General features: G+C 42.8%; 1 protein-coding gene across 1 annotated transcript in view; it reads left to right on the plus strand.

Annotated features, from left to right (window-relative positions):
- The first annotated feature begins 565 nt into the window (after positions 1 to 565).
- The window catches only part of Tmem232 (transmembrane protein 232), a 277,182-nt gene continuing 259,445 nt past the window's right edge, over positions 566 to 18,302 (plus strand). The window contains exon 1 of the mRNA XM_052750220.1: positions 566 to 763. The gene's annotated coding sequence lies outside the window, so the exon portion shown is untranslated. The remainder of the gene's footprint in view (positions 764 to 18,302) is intronic.

An 18,302-nucleotide genomic window follows, 5' to 3' on the forward strand; every position in this document is an offset into this window, starting at 1 on the left:
ATCTCTCCTCTTGTTAGTCGGCATCGGACTTTTGTACTCTTACAGGATGTTTTTAAGGCATTGAATTTAAACTCGCCCCCTTGTGGTTATTAAGTATCAAAACACCCTGACTCTAGGTAACTGCAGCTCTGTCTGGCTCCAGATTTTCTACAGAAAGAAATTTGGCAACAGCATCTTCTTTCAAAGATCCGTGATGGTTACCTTTGTGTAGGCGCCCTTCGCTCTGAGAGGGCCTTAGACGTGGAGGAGAGCTAACTGCTGCCAATCCACTTGTGCGGCTGCTGGCCGGCTGTACGCGAGGGAGCCACGCGGAGTCATTGCTGTGTGCTTTACCGTTGTCCAAAGCCAACAAAGGCGTTTGGTTGTTTGTATTTGATGTCTAGAAACAGAACACACACACGGGGGGTGGGGGGTGGGGTGAAGAAGGGCTGGTGGAATTTGGCTTACAGCTTGTGATTGGCTAAATCTTTCTCAGGAGACCGTGAAAGTTCAACCCGCAGTCGCCAAGGGCGACGTGCACAGAGTCCTTAGCAACCAGCAGGGTTCCGGGAGACCTGAGCGCAGGGTGAGTAATTGCTAGTATGGCTGGTGACTTGGAAACTTAGGTTACTGTCCAGCTCTTTGGTAGCCGGGACCATAAATGACCCGCATGCATGCGCTGAACGTCACCTCTCAGGATTCCAAGGCCCTGGCTATTCGAAGAGACTTCTAGTCTTTGGGGACTCCAGGTCCACCTACCACGCTTACAGCATCAGGCTTAGAGGTAGAGTCTGGGCCCTGCAGTATTTTGGGGAGAGTAAAGGAAATGGGGACGGGGACAGGTCGGGGTGGGGTGGGGGTGGGGGGTGGGGACGGATGACATTGGTTCTAGGGCATCATGGGCTGCCTTGCTGATCAGTCTTCATGTTCTCCAGATGTTAGTCAAATCCTTCCTCCTTCCCCCTCCTCCCCACCTCCTCACCCTCTTTTCTTCTTGTACACGTACACTTTCCGATTTTCAGAGAGAAAATTGAAACATGAAGATTAGTATGTGTAAGAGGCAGAGACTAGACTAAAAACAACAACAACAACAAATAAAAACAAGTGACCTTGAAAATAATGTCAAAGTTACCAATCAGGAAGAGTTCCTAAGAGGGGGTAAGAGTGTGGCAGAAGTCTTTTATTATTCAAGCTTATGTCAGAAGTCCATCTGACCGACGCTGTCCATACCGTGGTCTTTGGTCAAATTACCCTTTGCTCTTTAGGGCTATAGTTTAAATCTGGTATTCCTTAATGCAAGAAACCTTTCCAAAGTTGGTCTAATTTTCGTAGGACCTAGTTCTCAGAAGTTGCCTTTGAAACCATATATTCCAAAGCTTGTTTTAATTGAAGCTTTAAAAGGTGGTCCAGAGATTAACAACAAAGTAACCTTTTAAAAACAAAGATGCACATCTATGTCAGGTTGCAGGTAAACTGCCAAGCAAATGGTCATTTTGCTGGAGCTATTTCGATATGAGCAATGTCTAGAAATGTTTCAATTTCCCACGTAACTCTTCAGCTTCAAGTGAGCGCTGGATTTTCATTTTGCTTTTAACTATTGAACATTTTCCAAAATGTGTCATTCATATAATTCCAGGAAGTTGTGTTCTAAAAAGTTCTTCTTGCCAATAAATTTGGAGATTACACATCACATTGTGCATCATTCAAGGAGATTCATTGCACATGCACACACACTAATAAACCCCCCAAATCTTAACAGCGTGACAATCTATTTCAATTTGTTCAGTCCAGTGTTCCACAAATTTATTTAATCACACGGCATTTGGAATGGATTTTAGTGTAAGAGGTTATATTCCACACTGTACTTTCGGGAATTATTATTTTAAACTAATCACACTGTAATTTGTTTTTCTTCTTCTATAACAACTGGGTTCATTTCTTTAATTGTTTCTTGTTGACTCAGTACAAAGCCCCCCCACCCCCCCTAAAAAAATCTTCTCAAAGCAACTGTAGCATGTTAATGAATCATTTTACCCTCACTACTTTGTATTGCATTTTAGCAGTAACGTAAGCCACTTACTACATCTGTGTTTACTGTTCAGGACTGTTGGCTTCCTGCTGTAACATGACAGACCTTTTGATGAAACCGTGATTCTAACTCCATGGTATTTAGTACCTTGAAGCGGCTCTATAACTATTTGAATAACTAAAAATAATTGTTGATTTTCTCTTTATAATGCCTGCCTATAGAAGACCAGTTAGATGTTTTTAATAGCAGCTCTTAAATGCAAGCCGTGGCCATGAGGTAGTGAGAGATTTTTTTGCGTAGAATAGGTAGGAGTTGAGGACTGATTGCTTTGGGCAGTTCAGGGAACAGGGATGTGAGAATAACTCAAATTCTCAGTTTGTGAATTTTAAATAGAAATACCAGGCTAAGAGCAGTGTTTGGGGTCTGAGAGTAGGAAGGTAATACAGCTTTCTAAGGATTTGTTTCCAAGTTGGGTGTCCAGAATTAATCTGAAGAATAAGCCGAGATCTCAGGAGAAGTCAGACTGAGACCTGGGGGTCATTGGTCTGTAGTGCACTTGACAGCATCAGACTAGATTGTGTCAACTCTAGAGAGGTAAGAGGGTGGAGAAAACTGTGTTCTGGCCACAAGGTTGATGTGAAAATGTAAGTTCAGTGTACGCGAAAGCATTTTATACGCTGTGAAGTACCACGTAGAAGTTATGATTATTAATTCCAGAAGATGCCCTGAAGAAACAGATTGAATTGGGTTTTCAGGAGTATAAGGAACATTGTGGGGTTATGTTTGATGAAACACAGCCCTCCCCCCTTAACTACGGCAGCTTTTCCAAACACGGGTTTGTCCTTTTAATAACAACACAAAGGTAGGTATCCGAGAGCATCACCATCCGTGTCCTACACTTCTGCCTTCCTGCTGATCCTTTTCGTCTTCATGCTCATCTCCAGGCAGCAGACAACTTCTCTGCCACCCTTTTCTCTGTCATCCAGGAAGGCAGACGGAATAGGAAGGAAGAAGGTTCCGGGGATTTATCAGAAAGGCAGACTATTCCAGAATTTCCTGTTCAGATTTAGAAATGCCATATATGTAGGTAGCAACAATTAATGAACAAGGAGGCCAGGAATTTGAAAGTGAGTCTGGAAGATGGGAGGGTTTGGAGAGAGGAAAGGGAAAGAGAAGTGATACAATCATAAAATATTCTCAAAAAGCAAAAGACATAATTTACAAAAAGATTTAGATAGAGCTTCCCGCTGCAAATGAAGATGTAAAAGTCTTGCCAAGAGCACTGAGCCAAGGTCATTGCCTCTGGAAGCACAGCGAGGACCTGCAATAACAGAGGAGAATGAGAGTCCAGAGCAAGGCCATGGTGCCTGCCACAGCAGTGGAGAAAATATGTACATGGTGAGAACTAGGCAAACAGAGGTAATAGTTTACTTGTGGCTAAAATGTGGATTATGAAACAGAAAATCATTGACCAAAATCTCTTGGACATAGGTCTAAAAATCCTAAATAAAATTTGAACAAAATGAATTCAACAATGTTATAAACGCAATTAATTTAGGGTCTGATACATCTACATTTGTTAGCTTACATATGCACACACAAAAACAAAACAAAACAAAAAAACCCAAACCAACAACAAACCAAACCAAACACCAGAAACCAAAAACCAAAGCCAAAAGCAAGAAATGTAAAAAAAAAAAAAAAATCCCATGCGACTGTGGTAAACAGCCTTCAGGATGGGTCCCAGTCGTCTTTGCCCCTTTTTATTCCCATTGCTTTGTGGTCACAGCTCACACTGAATTATAGCCACTGACAAATGGTGATGGCCATAAGCTAGTGACACAGACCCTCACGGCTGTGTATGGAAGCTTCCATTGCCTTCGTGGGTTCTCTGCACGGTGGGCAGCCAGCCTCCGCAAGGTGAAGGCACCCAAGTCCCACAGAGGAGATTCCCATTTAGGAACGGAGCCTGTCACTACCACCCCACATTACTTTCAAATGGACCGTTTTGATAGCGGACCCACTCAAATCTGTGAAGTCTGAAACCCCCCACCAAAATCCAACAGAAGCTGTGGCCGCTGTTTGACTCCAGCTTCTGGAGAAACCCAAGCCAGTTCTGCCTCTTCAAGCTGCTAAGAAGTTCGGAGCCCAGGGCAGCCATGTGAGGAACACGTGACCATCATTATTTCAGCACCCTGCATTTTGGAATAATTTGTTACACAGATTAAATAAATAAAGACAAAAAAGTCTTTCTGTGAGTTAACTATTTTTTTCTAAAGGACTTATGAATGTTCAGACAAATATTTTATTTCACAGGCCTTGCATTTCTGCCTCACACCCCCCCCCCCCTTCATTCTGGTTTTCATTTCCACCCCACCCTACCAAGGTCCTTTGAAACCACCCCTCCCCTGGACAGGCTACTGTCTCTGTGGTAGTTGCTTCTTCCAGAGCTGCTCTTCTAAGACACCTTGGAATTCTGATGAATAAAGTGATCTTTACTTTCTTTTAAGTATTTCTTATTTGGAGCTCCAGTACATCAAACAAGTTAAAATGAAGCCACGTTGTTTGAATGCAAATTCCATTCTCCTTTTACTTCAGACATTAACACACAAGGTATACACCAACACCCACACGCACATTCATCCACATACACCCACACCCACACCCACACACACACACACACACACACACACACACACACACGAACATACTAACACACATACACCCACATCCATACCGCCCCCACACAGACACATCCCAACATACAACCGAACACTCACACTCCCTACACCACACACACACACACACACACACACACACACCTCAGCACTCACACTTCCCATACCACACATACATACATAAAACTCAAACACACATACACAGACACACATCAACACACTCTACAACACCCACATGCACACCCACACATACAGACACACACCGACACCCATCCCTCCACCCCCTTACACCCCCCCACCCCACCCCCGCCCGTGCATGCACTCTCACACACAGATACATGCTACAGAAACTTACAAAATGGAAACCTGCTCTGCAGCATTCTTTGAAATTTAAATTGAGTGTTTTCATGGTGGACCATCTGGGTAGGATGCTGTTGTTCACCTTGAGAGCATCAGTCTTGCCCATGAAACACTCTCAGAATATGGGAATATGTTTATCAGCTCTGGACACTAATGTCCTTCTGCACAACCTTAGCCCTGACGGACAGAGGTACAACCCCCCCCAACCCCCCCCCCCCCCTGCACTTGCAGACGCTGCCTAGCGGGCGGTGCGACCCCTGGTGGCTGGCGCTATCCTTACAGCATTGTTTCTACAGCAGCTAGGCAGTGGCTTGGTTATTGCTTGCTGGAATAGCGCTTACTTATATTGAGCACAGGAGACCGCCCCATGAAGCTGTTTAGTATTCTTACCTTGAGTTTGGCCCTCATTCTATTAGAGTCTGTCTTCTTTACAGTGGCCTTGGGGAAAATGCCTTGTAACTTTACAGGAATAACTTCTTCTCCCACAAGCCATTAGGTTTGAAGCTTCTAAACACGGTAAATTGTGGCTTTGAGCTTTATTTTTAAGATAGACTTGTCGTATACCCCTGGCAAAATGAATAAATATGATTTTATGGCACCAACTTATCCACCTCCATCTTTACCTTATTTCCCTATTCTGTTTTACTCTCTTACCTACTTAAAATTTGATTGAGTCCTGCATCTATTTGTTTTTGGAACTCATCTCGAAAACGTTTATAAATGACAAGGCATTTGAGCACACATTCACACAGAGTGTTGGGCTGTTAGCAGAAGCTTTGAGCTGGTGTTGTAGTCCAGAAACATGATGCAATTTGGAGGAAATGAATGTAATTGAAAGAGAGCTGGCCAAAATGTTACTTTGGCAAAAATATTAATGAATGCACCAAAGCAAAACATACTAATCATAAGGGCAGGCACCAACACAAACACTGGACTTTCATAGAAAGATGTACATGAGCCATTATTCATCTTCCCCTAAGCTGGACTTGGGTGAGCATCACTATATGTCAGCATGACCAAGAAACTGAGAATCTCTTTTCCTGGAGTTCCTTCCTGATCAAAACTGGTGTATCTGGCCACCAAGGGCAGTTTGCTAGTATTTCTAATTCTCCAATCCGAGTTGGATGTCACATTTCTGATGATGTGGCTGAGAGGTTGGGACTATTGTTTTCAACCATCCACCCACAGAAAGGAGACTCAATATTCATCCAGTAGAGAACACCCCTGCCCCCAAATCCCTCACTCCAGTTCATCTCTGAAGTTCAATGTGAGAGGGGAGACAAAATGGCTAGAAGCTACTTTGTACCTCAGTTGTTACAGTAGTGCCTTGGGGACACTACCCAGGGAGAAAGCATTGAGGTATGTGAAGATATGGGACACTTTTGTTAAAGGAACTAACTTCATTTCTTACCCCAGTCAAAATGGTTTAAAAGGAGATGACAAATGCTTGCATGCATGTAGGGAGAGGCGGACATTTAGTCACTGTTGGTGGGCGTGAAAACTGGTGTCGCTACTACGGAGATCAGTGTGAAGGTTCCTCAAAGAGCTAGAAATAGATTATCATATGACCCCGCTATACCACTTGTGCTGGCTGGTCTGTGTCAACTTGTCGCACAAACTAGAGTCATCTGAAAGGAGGGGACTTCAGTTGAGAAAAATGCTTCCCTTAGATCTGGCTATCAGGCATTTTCTTAACTAGTGATTGATGGGGGGAATGCCCAGCCCATTGTGGGTGGGGCCACTCTCAGGCTGGTGGTTCTGGGTTCTATAAGAAAGCAGGCTGAGCAAGCCATGAGGAGCAAGCCAGTAAGCAGCACCCCTCCATGACCTCTGCATGAGCTCCTGCCTCCAGGTTCCTGCCCTGTTTGAGTTCCTGTCCTGACCTCCTTCAGTGATGAACAGCAATATGAAAGTGTAAGCTGAATAAACCCTTTCCTCTTCAACTGGCTTTTTGGTCGTGGTGTTTGGTCACAGCAACATAAACCACAACTAAGACATCACTCTTGGGCATATACAGAAAAGACTCTGCACCCTGCTTCAGAGATACCTGGTCATTTATTACTGTTCTTTTTACTTTTTTTTTTTTTTTCTGAAACAGGGTTTCTCTGTGTAGCTTGGGCTGTCATGGAACTCATGGAGATCTGCCTGCTGCTGTATTGGTGAAATTATTAAGGCCACTCCACGTAGATAAAAGGAGATTTATTTAATGGCGTAACTTACAAATTAAGGGATAGGTAGGTCGCGGAGTCTGGGGAAGGTGTATCGCAGTCCAGCGGTGTTCTCTGGAGCTCTGCTTGGTACACCTCTCCAGTCCAGGGTCCCGCAACAGAGAGAGAGCCCGCCGATCCAGATCTCAGGTCCCCAGGCGCCTCCTTTCGCCCCGCCTTGTAGGCGTGACAGTTGCCGAAGTCTCAATGGGGGTTGGAACTTCCAGATCAAAGCTGGAATGGCTACCCACTACATCTCCCCCTTTTTGTCTAAATAAGAAAGTTCTAACCTAATACAAGACTATATACAAAGGAATGGTTATCAAATATAGTCCAGGAATAATGAGGGATAATGACCTAGATAAGATGGAACTACAACCAATACAAACAATATCAAGCAAGAAACACATACTATAATCCAGAGAAGTATAGAGCATAGGTAAATGGCATGTTACAAAGATCATTCCAAAAGGTGTCCTATCCTAAAGAACCTGAATCTAATACTTAATATGTTCTATCTACTAAGTTGTAACTATAACTGCTAGTCTTCAATCACATCAAAGACCTGAGAAGGAATATAATGGTACCTGAGAAATGGTAGATGGATGCAAGCAACTTTTGGGAATCGTGCGAGAGTAGACGGAGACAGCTGGCAGCCTGGACAGTCACCTAATGTTTCTCAGCATTGTTGGTGCATTCAAATTGGCTACAGGCCTAAAGTATCTGACAGACCATTTTCAGAAGCAGGAATTCTGAAAGACCATCTTACCCTGTCTTGGCAGAGTACAGTGGTCGCTTTCCTTGTGTCCCGCTTGTCCAGAAAGGACAGCATTGCATTAGTACTGTCAGCCGTCGAGGCAAGGGCAGTTCTTTGCCCAGTAGGCCATTTTGTGCCAAGAAGACAAACTTCCAAATGGAAATGTCTTAGAAGCCCAACATTCTCTCGAGATCAAATTGGTGCAGCCAGGAGCAATTATGTCTCACATCAACAGAATTCTAAGTTATTTAAATGCCATATTCTCTAGGTCTATGAAGTGTTTGAAGATTACCTGTCCATCTGACCTATGTATCTGTAAATCTGGATAACCTAACTAACGTAACTATAGAGATGACAAGCATAGGTGACTATAAATCTATAAGTCTTATCTACCGAAATAACCTAAGGACTAAGGCTTCACATAAACAAGGTAAACAGTCTATAAGCAAGTGTATGGTAAAGAACGATGACTTCAAAATTGTGACAATACACAAGATGTTATAACAGAGGTAGGAGTATATAGTGCGATATGCAATATGACAATAATCTTAAATATATATCAATATACCGAATATCCTAAACAGAAGTAGAACCTACATAAAGTATGACAGATATAAATTTACATTTGTATCAATATACAAGTATTTCAAATAAGAGTAGAAATATATGTACATTATAACAAATATAGTTCTGTATTTGTATCAATATACAAATTATCTTAAACAGGAATATAAAAATAGTTTACATTTGTATCAACATATAAGAATCCATAACAGTGCAAATTACAGTGCAAATTATTTAAGGCTGCTATTTTACTAAATTTGTTTACTAGTATACATAATAATCTACCATAATACCTTATACCTATCCATTTCATTTCTTCTTTTCATTTTTTTTTTTTTTTTTTAGAATACTGAGTTTAATATTTCCTTCCACCCCCAACCCTATAACCATCATCCATAACCCTGAGAATTATGAAACCTAAGGGAGAAGGGGCGTTGTTTTCTTAGAAGTACTTCCTGCTGTTTAGGGGGTGATGTTATCTCTGTTGGGTACTGTGAGAAAGCTCAGATAGTTAAATCTCAGTTAGACTAACTGTAGGTTCTGCAGCAAGTCTTAGAGTAATGGGTAAGATTGTCTGAAATTCTGGTAAGAAGTGTAGTATGATGATGATTACCATGGCATCATTCTGGATTGGGTAGAGTTGTTGTTGGGGCCCCGTCTTCCTTCTGGAGACTTCTGAGATTGCTATTAGAAAAACTTATTTGTTATCAAAATGGAAGGTTTGGATTTAAAGAGGACATAGCATGTAAGAAAGGATTCTGAGAAATCAAGAGTAAGCATGGAGAGAGTTAGAATCTAGAAGACAATGGTCCTTTTTTATTGGTTTCCTTCTGTCCCACACCAGAGGGCTCTTCAGATATGGGACTGAAGAATCTCTCAAACTTCCTTTTAGCAATATGCTTGGGTTTAGAGAAGGAGTGAGCCAATTCCATCTCAGCTTCGGCTGATAATTCTCTTGGACTATTTAATTCTTTGTCCCCTTCTAGGGTATTAGCCAAATTTTGTAGTCTATCTTTGGGTATTCCCATGATGCCCAGTAAGTTGGAAATGCTTCCTAATAACTTTTGAAAATCATTAAGAGTCTTCAACCGATCTCTCCTTAGCTGTACCTTTTGGGGTCTAATTTTTTGTAGCTCTATCTTATATCCTAAGTAGTTAATAGAATCTCCTCTTTGTATTTTTTCAGGAGCAATTTGCAGTCCCCAGTGAGGCAAAACTTTTTTTACTTCTTCAAACATGCTTTCTAATGTATCTAACTTTGGACCAGCTAATAGGATATCATCCATATAGTGATAAATTATGGATTGTGGAAACTTTACACGAATTATCTCCAATGGTTTCTGCACAAAGTATTGGCACAAGGTAGGGCTGTTTAACATTCCTTGTGGGAGGACCTTCCATTGATATCTCTTGACTGGCTGAGAATTGTTATAATTAGGTACTGTGAAGGCAAATTTTTCTCTATCATTTTCTTGTAAGGGTATGGTAAAGAAACAGTCTTTTAAGTCAATAACTATTATAGGCCATTCTTTAGGTAGCAGAGAGGGCAAGGGCATCCCAGTCTGTAGGGAGCCCATTGGCTGAATTACTTTATTAATAGCTCTCAGATCTGTCAGCATTCTCCAATTACCAGACTTTTTTTTAATAACAAATACAGGAGAATTCCAAGGGCTGGTAGATTCTTCAATGTGTTGAGCATTTAACTGCTCTTGAACCAGCTGTTCTAAAGCTTGTAGCTTGTCTTTTTTCAAAGGCCATTGTCCAACCCAGACAGGTTTATTAGTTAGCCATTTTAAAGGTAAGGCAGTTGGTACTTCTGAGGGTTCAATAGCAGTTGTGCTCTGTTTGTGAACAGCCTGAATGGTTGGTGCCTGATTTTTATAGCATGTGATGATATTATTCCTAGAAACATGCATTTGTCTGTATTCTTTTTCTGAAAGTGTAGGAATTTTAATCTGGGTATTCCACTGTTGTAACAGATCTCGGCCCCAAAGATTTACTGCTACATTTGCTACATATGGCTTCAGCCTTCCTCTCTGTCCTTCTGGCCCTATGCATTCAACCCATCTCGAACTCTGTTTTATCTGAGATAGGGTGCCAATCCCTAAAAGTTGGACATCTACCTCTTGAAGAGGCCAATTTGGATGCCATGATTTTGGTGTAATTATAGTCACATCTGCACCTGTGTCTACCAGTCCCTCCATAACCAGGCCATTAATTCGAATTCTAAGCTTTGGTCTTTGATCATTTATGGAAGTCTGCCAAAATATTTGTTTTATAGTGTTCTTTGTAAACTGTGATCCATCCATCAGAGCTGTTTTATCATCCATTGCAGTATCGGTTTTTACATTAAGCATTGGTTTATTCAGTTGTCTTGGAGAGGAATTTCTTCCACAGTGGCTGGGAATGTTCGTACTACATTGGATTTGGGGGCCTGCAAGAGGCCCCCTGAGGCGTTTCCCGCCAGTAAAGGGTTACCTCGTATATCTATTTTTGATCTGCACTCACTGGTCCAATGTCGGCCTTTGCCACACCTTCTACATAATCCGGGAGGTGGTTGGGGTCTCCTGTTTAGGCTATTCCTAAAAGGAATATTACTCCTAGGAGTACCCCACATACAGTTTTTACTTATATGACCTGGTGTACCACATGTAAAACATTTGGTAACGCGGGGCCTTCTTTCACCTCTGGGATTTGTCTCTCCTATCCAAGCCTCATTACTGTAGTTACGAGACTCAACACCATTAGTATACTGAATCCATTCTTCCAAAGGAGCTGATCTGATCTTTAATGGTGTAAGTATTCTTCTGCATTCTGCATTAGCATTGTCGAATGCCAAGGACTCAGTTAATACTTTTCTTAATTCTTTATCTGATACAGCTCTTGTTATAGCTGTGTTCAGTCTTTGTAAAAAATCAGTGAAGGGTTCGTGTGGTCCCTGAAATATCTTTGTGTATACCTCAGTTGGTTTTCCAGGTTCTGGAATTTTTTCCCAAGCGTTTAGAGCTGCTGTACGGCATAGGGATATTGTATGCTCATCATAAATGGCTTGTACATTCCTGTCAGCAAAACATCCCTCACCAAGTATTTGATCTTGGGAGATCACGAAACCTCTGAGTTTACCTTGTTGTTCTAAAATTTTTGCCTCTTCTCTCAACCAGCTTTTCCACTGTAGCTGCTGGCTATATTCTAGAACAGCTGAAATTAACTGATGCCAGTCATCTGGGATGATTCTATGTGAGGTAGACCACGAATTTAACATCTGTTTTACGTACGTGGAGTGTATCCCATATGTAACTACTGCTTCCTTTATATTTTTAAAGTCCCTTGTTGAAATTGGTTGTAATGTATATGTAGTATATGGCTCGGGGTGTGTGTCATCCGCTGGCTTCTCATGGATGATAACAGGATAAGTCATTGTGTGAGAGCCATTTGGAGATGTTACAACCTCTATGGTCTTGCCCTTCTGCTTATTAGGTCCCTTGTCATGTTTACTGAGAGTTTCTTCTAAGGCCTGCAAACGAGCACCTAGGGTCTGTTCTATGGAGTGAGCCTCCTCTCTGGCAAGGGACTCCAGATTCCTCATGGAATCATAGAAGTTTTTATGTTCCTCAGAAACACATGATTCCATGGACCTTATCTTATCAATTAATGATAATCTTTCTTCCTTATATAGTGTCTGGAGAGTTAGTGTTCTGTCCATTAAATATTCACATTTATTATCAATAAGATCAATTTTTGGTACAAGCCTGTTTTGTAAATCCTGATCAGCAGATTCCAGAGAAAGAATCTTTCTCTCTAAGGTCTCATTGCTATCCCTTAAAGCAGATTCCAGAGATAGAATCTTTTTCTGTAAGCCTTCATTGCTCTCGTTTAAAGCCTGTATCAGTCCCAATAATGACTCATCTTTGTTCTTGTTATTAAACCAGTGTTTGAACACTGTGTGGATTATTACAATGAATGCCAAAATGGTACAGGCCAGATATGCCTTAGGAAGGTCGTATATTTCCAGTAAGATGTCATTCATCATACAAGCAAAAAGGTTTTCGAATTCTTGTGAGGTAATGTTGTCAGCCATATTACAAGAATTACTCAAAATTTGTTAGTCAATTTTAAGGTGTAAAATTATCAGGTGCCTTTGCTTACCTTTCGTGGTTTTGGGGGGGTGTAGTAGCACTTTTCAGCCAGCAGGTGGCGTTGGTACAGCTCCAAAGCAGGGCCTGCTGGTGATCTTGGCTGACTGCAGCTCGCTGGAGTCAAGATAGCGGGAGCCGAAGCTGGCGCCGGCACTCGGGAAGCCGGGGAGTGCCTCTTTCGCTGGTCTCGGGGCTAAGCTAGGGAACTGAGACCGGACTAGCTGCTCCCTCTTTAGGGAATGGAACCCTGTAGGCGTTCCCTGGTTATATGGAACTTTGCAGGCGGGTTTAGGTACCCGCTAGCCGGGGAAGAGGCTGAGGGTGGGAGCCACCCAGGCCTTTGGAATTTGCCCCACGTGAGCGCCAGATATTGGTGAAATTATTAAGGCCACTCCACGTAGATAAAAGGAGATTTATTTAATGGCATAACTTACAAATTAAGGGATAGGTAGGTCGTGGGGTCTGGGGAAGGTGTATCGCAGTCCAGCGGTGTTCTCTGGAGCTCTGCTTGGTACACCTCTCCAGTCCAGGGTCCCGCAACAGAGAGAGAGCCCGCGGATCCAGATCTCAGGTCCCCAGGCGCCTCCCTTGGCCCCGCCTTGTAGGCGTGACAGTTGCCGAAGTCTCAATGGGGGTTGGAACTTCCAGATCAAAGCTGGAATGGCTACCCACTACACTGCTGCCTTCCAAGTACTGGGATTAAAGGCGTGCGCCACCACCGCCTGGTGATTCCTGGTCATGTATGTTCATTGCTGCTCTACTCAGAATAGCTAGGAAATGGAAGTATCAGAGAAAGTCTCAAAAACCGGCCTTAAAACAACCTCCACCCAAATTTAATGGTGGGGTCAGTGTCGTAATTAGCGTCAGCTGTCAACTTGGCACAGCCTGAACTCATGTGAGAAGGGAGTCTCAACCGAGGGATCGCCCCAGTCAGATTGTTGAGGACTGCTTTGATTATTAACTGATGTAGGAAGAACCAACCCACTGCGGGTGGCACCATCCCTAGGCAGGTAGGTGGTCTTGGGCTGTGTAAGAAAGCTTGCTAAGCACGATGAGCTTGTGAGCCAGCCAGCAAGCAGCGTTCCTTCATGTTTTCTGCTCCACGCTCCTGATGGGGTTTCTACTTTGTCCTCAACGATGCACTGTGTCCTGTAAGTGGAAATAAGCTCTTGCCTCCCCTAATTTGCTTTTGGCCAGTGTTTTTTTTTTTTTTTTTTTTTTTTTTTTTTTGGTTTTTCGAGACAGGGTTTCTCTGTGTAGCTTTGCGCCTTTCCTGGAACTCGCTTTGGAGACCAGGCTGGCCTCGAACTCACAGAGATCCGCCTGGCTCTGCCTCCCGAGTGCTGGGATTAAAGGCGTGCGCCACCACCGCCCGGCTTGGCCAGTGTTTTTATCACAGTGGCAGAAATCAAACTACAGCCATCATTTTGCTGAGCAATTTGCTCTGTAGAACATTTTTTTCAAGTCATAAAATGATCATCTGATAATTACTGGAGACTGATGGGTTGGCTCTAATACCGAGTGAGGCATACAGTTTCATAGAGAAAGGAAAGACAGTTAATGAGACCTCGCCAAAACCCACTGTTACCCCGGGATGCTGTGTGCATGCCCATGGCTGTGCTTTCTACAGAGTGGTGCCAGAGGCTTCGCACTGAGAGGGAAAAGAGTTTACTAAAACAGCCTAGCCAAGGCACACACGCACACACACACACATGCACACATGCACACACACACACAGGCACACACACACACACAGGCACACAGGCACACAGGTACACACACACACACACCCAGGCAAAGAAGAAAAACCTCTAGGTGTGGAAAAAGAGAATCTGTGACTGTAGTTGCTGTAATGTATTGCCTCAGATGGTTAGTTTGTTTTTTAAATGTATTTTTTAAACCACACAAGGAATCAGGAAAACACAACTTATGTACAGGAGGGGGAAAAATGAGTAAAATTTCCTTAAAAGAGACAAGATGTGAAACTTAGCAGCTCTACCCTGTTAAGAGCCCATTATGTATTTTCGGAGATCTAATGGATACCGTATTTAGAGAAACCATGGGAGAACTCAAGCAAACGTTTAGTAAAATGTAGAATACCAATAAAGCCAGGAATTTACACACACACACACACACACACACACACACACACACACACACACATACACACACACACACCATATGAAATACATGAAAAAAATTTGGACTTGAAAGTCTAAAAACCAAAACAACAACAAAAAAACTTTATTAGAAAAGTTGGCAGTAAGTTGAGACTCAGAATCAGGGTAGTTGCAGACTGGCAGTGAGTGTGCAGCCCCACCCCACCAAAGAAAATCAAGAGGAACATGAATATGACCTGAATTGAAAAGTGGGGTCCCTTCAGCATATTTACACTTATCTAATGAGAATACCAGGGAGGAGAACAAAAACAAAACAACCCCCTCCCCCATATCCAGAGATGAAAACATCCCAAACTTGCTCCAAAGTATCAGTGAGTTCTGCTGGATGGATGCCATGGAACTCACACGGAGACACACCAGAATAAGCGTGCTGAGAGGAACTACCGAGACAATGGTCTGTGAAGGAGCAGGAGGACACGGTGCTCGCACACAACAGACTTGAACAGTGTGATGGCTAGTCTCTGCTGTCAACTTGACTGCATCTGGAATGAACTAAAACCCCAAAGTAGAGGGCACCCCTGTGAGGGATTTCTGCTAAATTCGAGTGGGAAAACGTGCCTTTAATCCAGGATTTGGGAAAACGTGCCTTTAATCCAGGATTTAATCCGTATCTAATCAGGGCCACACCTTCTGCTGGAAGCCTCTATAAGGACATGGAAGAAGGAAGCTCTTGCTTTTTGCCTGCTTGCTCCAGTCCTTGCTAGCACATCCGGTCCTTCACTGGCATTAGAGATGCTTCTTCAGGATTCTGCTGAAGACCAGCTGAGACATCCAGACTCATGGACCGAGCAGCTACTGGATTCTTGGACCTTCTGTTCATAGCCAGCCATTGTGGGATTAGCTAGCTGGACCACAGCCTGTATATTTCTTCTCAAAATGCATTGTGTTTCAAAATCTTTGTAAAAATCTGTTGTGTAACATCTCCTGGGGAAATGGGAACAGTGTTGATTCACTCCAGTGAGGGTGCCAATAATAGATGATTTCACCTAAGCCCAACTGGTGAAGCAATGGTTTTATTGAGATTACTTACAGGAGTGTGCATGGGCAAGACATACTAACAGGAACATGCGTGACACAAAATAGCGGCATTCTGCAAAGTCCCACTGCACTACAGAAGCCACCTCAGGAAAGCTGCGTTATGAAGATCTGCTTTCTTAACTGTCCACTTCCTGTACTGTGGGATCTCCCAGGATCCTTTGCAGTTGCTGGGGTCAGGAGGGGATAGTGGCTGTGGTCCTCATTTTCCTCTGCTTCCATTAGGAACTGTCAATCACCTATCACTACAGAGCTGCCCATCGCTGTATCATCATGCTTATTTCATGGCCGCTGTGTCCGGGTTGTTTGTACTCCAGGGCAACAGTGGGAGAATCGCTGTGTCATGCTTGAAGGAAAAGGCCATATTAAAACAAAACGCAAGTGTAGACACAGTTCTTAGTTGTTTATTTAAAAATTTGGGGCTCAGATGATAGGAATTCCAACCATACCCTCATGGCTGTGCATGCCTGGCGGGACACTTAGTCATCTCTGCCTAGTCATTTCTGGGTCATACATCCTGTGTGACCCATGCCCCATGGTTACTGTGGTCATGTAGCCATGCTCGGACATGACCATGTGATCGATGTGCATGTGTGGAATAGCCACGTGGGCCTGTGTGTGCAGGTATGTCCTGGCCTTTATAAGGCGGCCCCATGTTCTCCCGCCCTCTTTCTCGCATATGTCCTTCCACAGACCTGATCACATCTATCCCTATGTCCTTGTCATGATAAAACTCTTGTTAGTGGATTCTGTCGTGTGTTGTGGCTTTTCCTTGGGGGCAAGAGCGCCACAAACAACAAAAACAAAGAAACAAACAAAAAAACAAAAAAACATCATTATATATTTAAAATCCCAAATTCTTCTAATTCTTAAAAGATATTTACAGAATATCCCTCATGGAGTCTGTGTGGGATAGCACTCTAAAATCAAATGCATAAATACATTTTTGAGAAAATATATGCAGATTTACACTGAGTTGTAGCAATATACAATTATGTTATTTCAGCTGATTTAAATAGAAATGACCTGGGAAATGAAATAATGAGATCATTACAGACAGAAATATTCAGGTGCTTCTTAGTTCTAAGAAAAACAATCTATAAAGCTTCAAACAGACACAGATTCAAACTAAGCTAAAGATCTGTGCATATAAATGGTAACACCAAAACGTAGCTCTTGCCACTAAGAGAATAGAAAATGGTTTATTCTTAATCCAAATGTGGGCAACCATGGTCTAGGAGCAGGGATTCAGGTTACCCCAAATATCATGTTCCATTAGGGAAGTGGTTATATGAAATCTTACTAGTTACAGAACAAAGACAGTCATAAATCAAGGCATTTACCAAACACTTTGTTGGAGAATCATAGGTATAGGTTATAGCAGAATGGGGAAAGCTCTGTTACAATGTTTACATGCTATCTGGTTACATTCTTAGCCTGTGGATGGGTAAAAGCTGATGGTTGCTAAGAGTACATTTTAATGGTTTTGATAGTCACAAGGATGTTAGGTCAGACATGGGGTGGGCAGTAAATGCTTTCAGAGAGACTGGAAATAGCCTGGGGAACTCAGTCCTGGTCGGTAACCGCTTACTCCGTAACCAGGGAGTTTAGTTATTTGCCCTTGTAGAATCTTTAACACAGGTAAGCTGTCTTTTTGATTTCTGGAGATTTGAGTTCAAGTAAGCACGATGAATTTTTAATCATACCTGTGGTGATATTTTATTTGTGCACCCCAATAAAGCTTATCTGGGGATCAGAAGAAAAAGCCAGTCACTATATTAAACATAGAGGTCAGGCAGTGGTAGCACATGCCTTTATTCCTAGCATTCGGGAGGCAGAGATCCACCTGGATCTCTGTGAGTTCAGGGCCACACTGGAAACAGCCAGGCGTGGTGGCACACACCTTTAATCGCAGCACTGAGATCTCATGTCTTTGCTTGGGAGGGACACACACCTTTAATCCCAGGGAGTGATGGCAGGAAGATACATAAGGCATGAGGACCAGGAACTAGAGGCTTTTTAGCAGCAGTTCAACTGAGATCCTCAGGGGTAAGGACTCAGAGGCTTTTGGTCTGAGGATTCATGGAAACAGGATTGGCTGAGGCATTGATGAGGTGAGGTTGGCTGTGGCTTGTTCTGTTTCTCAGATCTCTCAGCTTTGACCGCAATATCTGGATCTGGGTTTTTTTTTTTTTTTTTTTTTTATTAGTAAGACCATTTAGAAATTCGTGTTTCACACACCCTAGGTTGCTTCAGGTAGCTGTCTAAGAGGATTTATCAGTTTTCCATCCTTTTTCTAGGGCAGGAATTGAGCAACTTCCAAGGGGATAGTAATGAAATTGCTATGTAATGAGCCAGCATCTGACAGTAGCCTTCA

The sequence above is a fragment of the Peromyscus californicus genome, unplaced genomic scaffold, assembly GCF_007827085.1.
Source record: "Peromyscus californicus insignis strain IS unplaced genomic scaffold, ASM782708v3 Scaffold_21__1_contigs__length_65335640, whole genome shotgun sequence".
NCBI classification, from domain to species: Eukaryota; Metazoa; Chordata; class Mammalia; order Rodentia; family Cricetidae; genus Peromyscus; species Peromyscus californicus.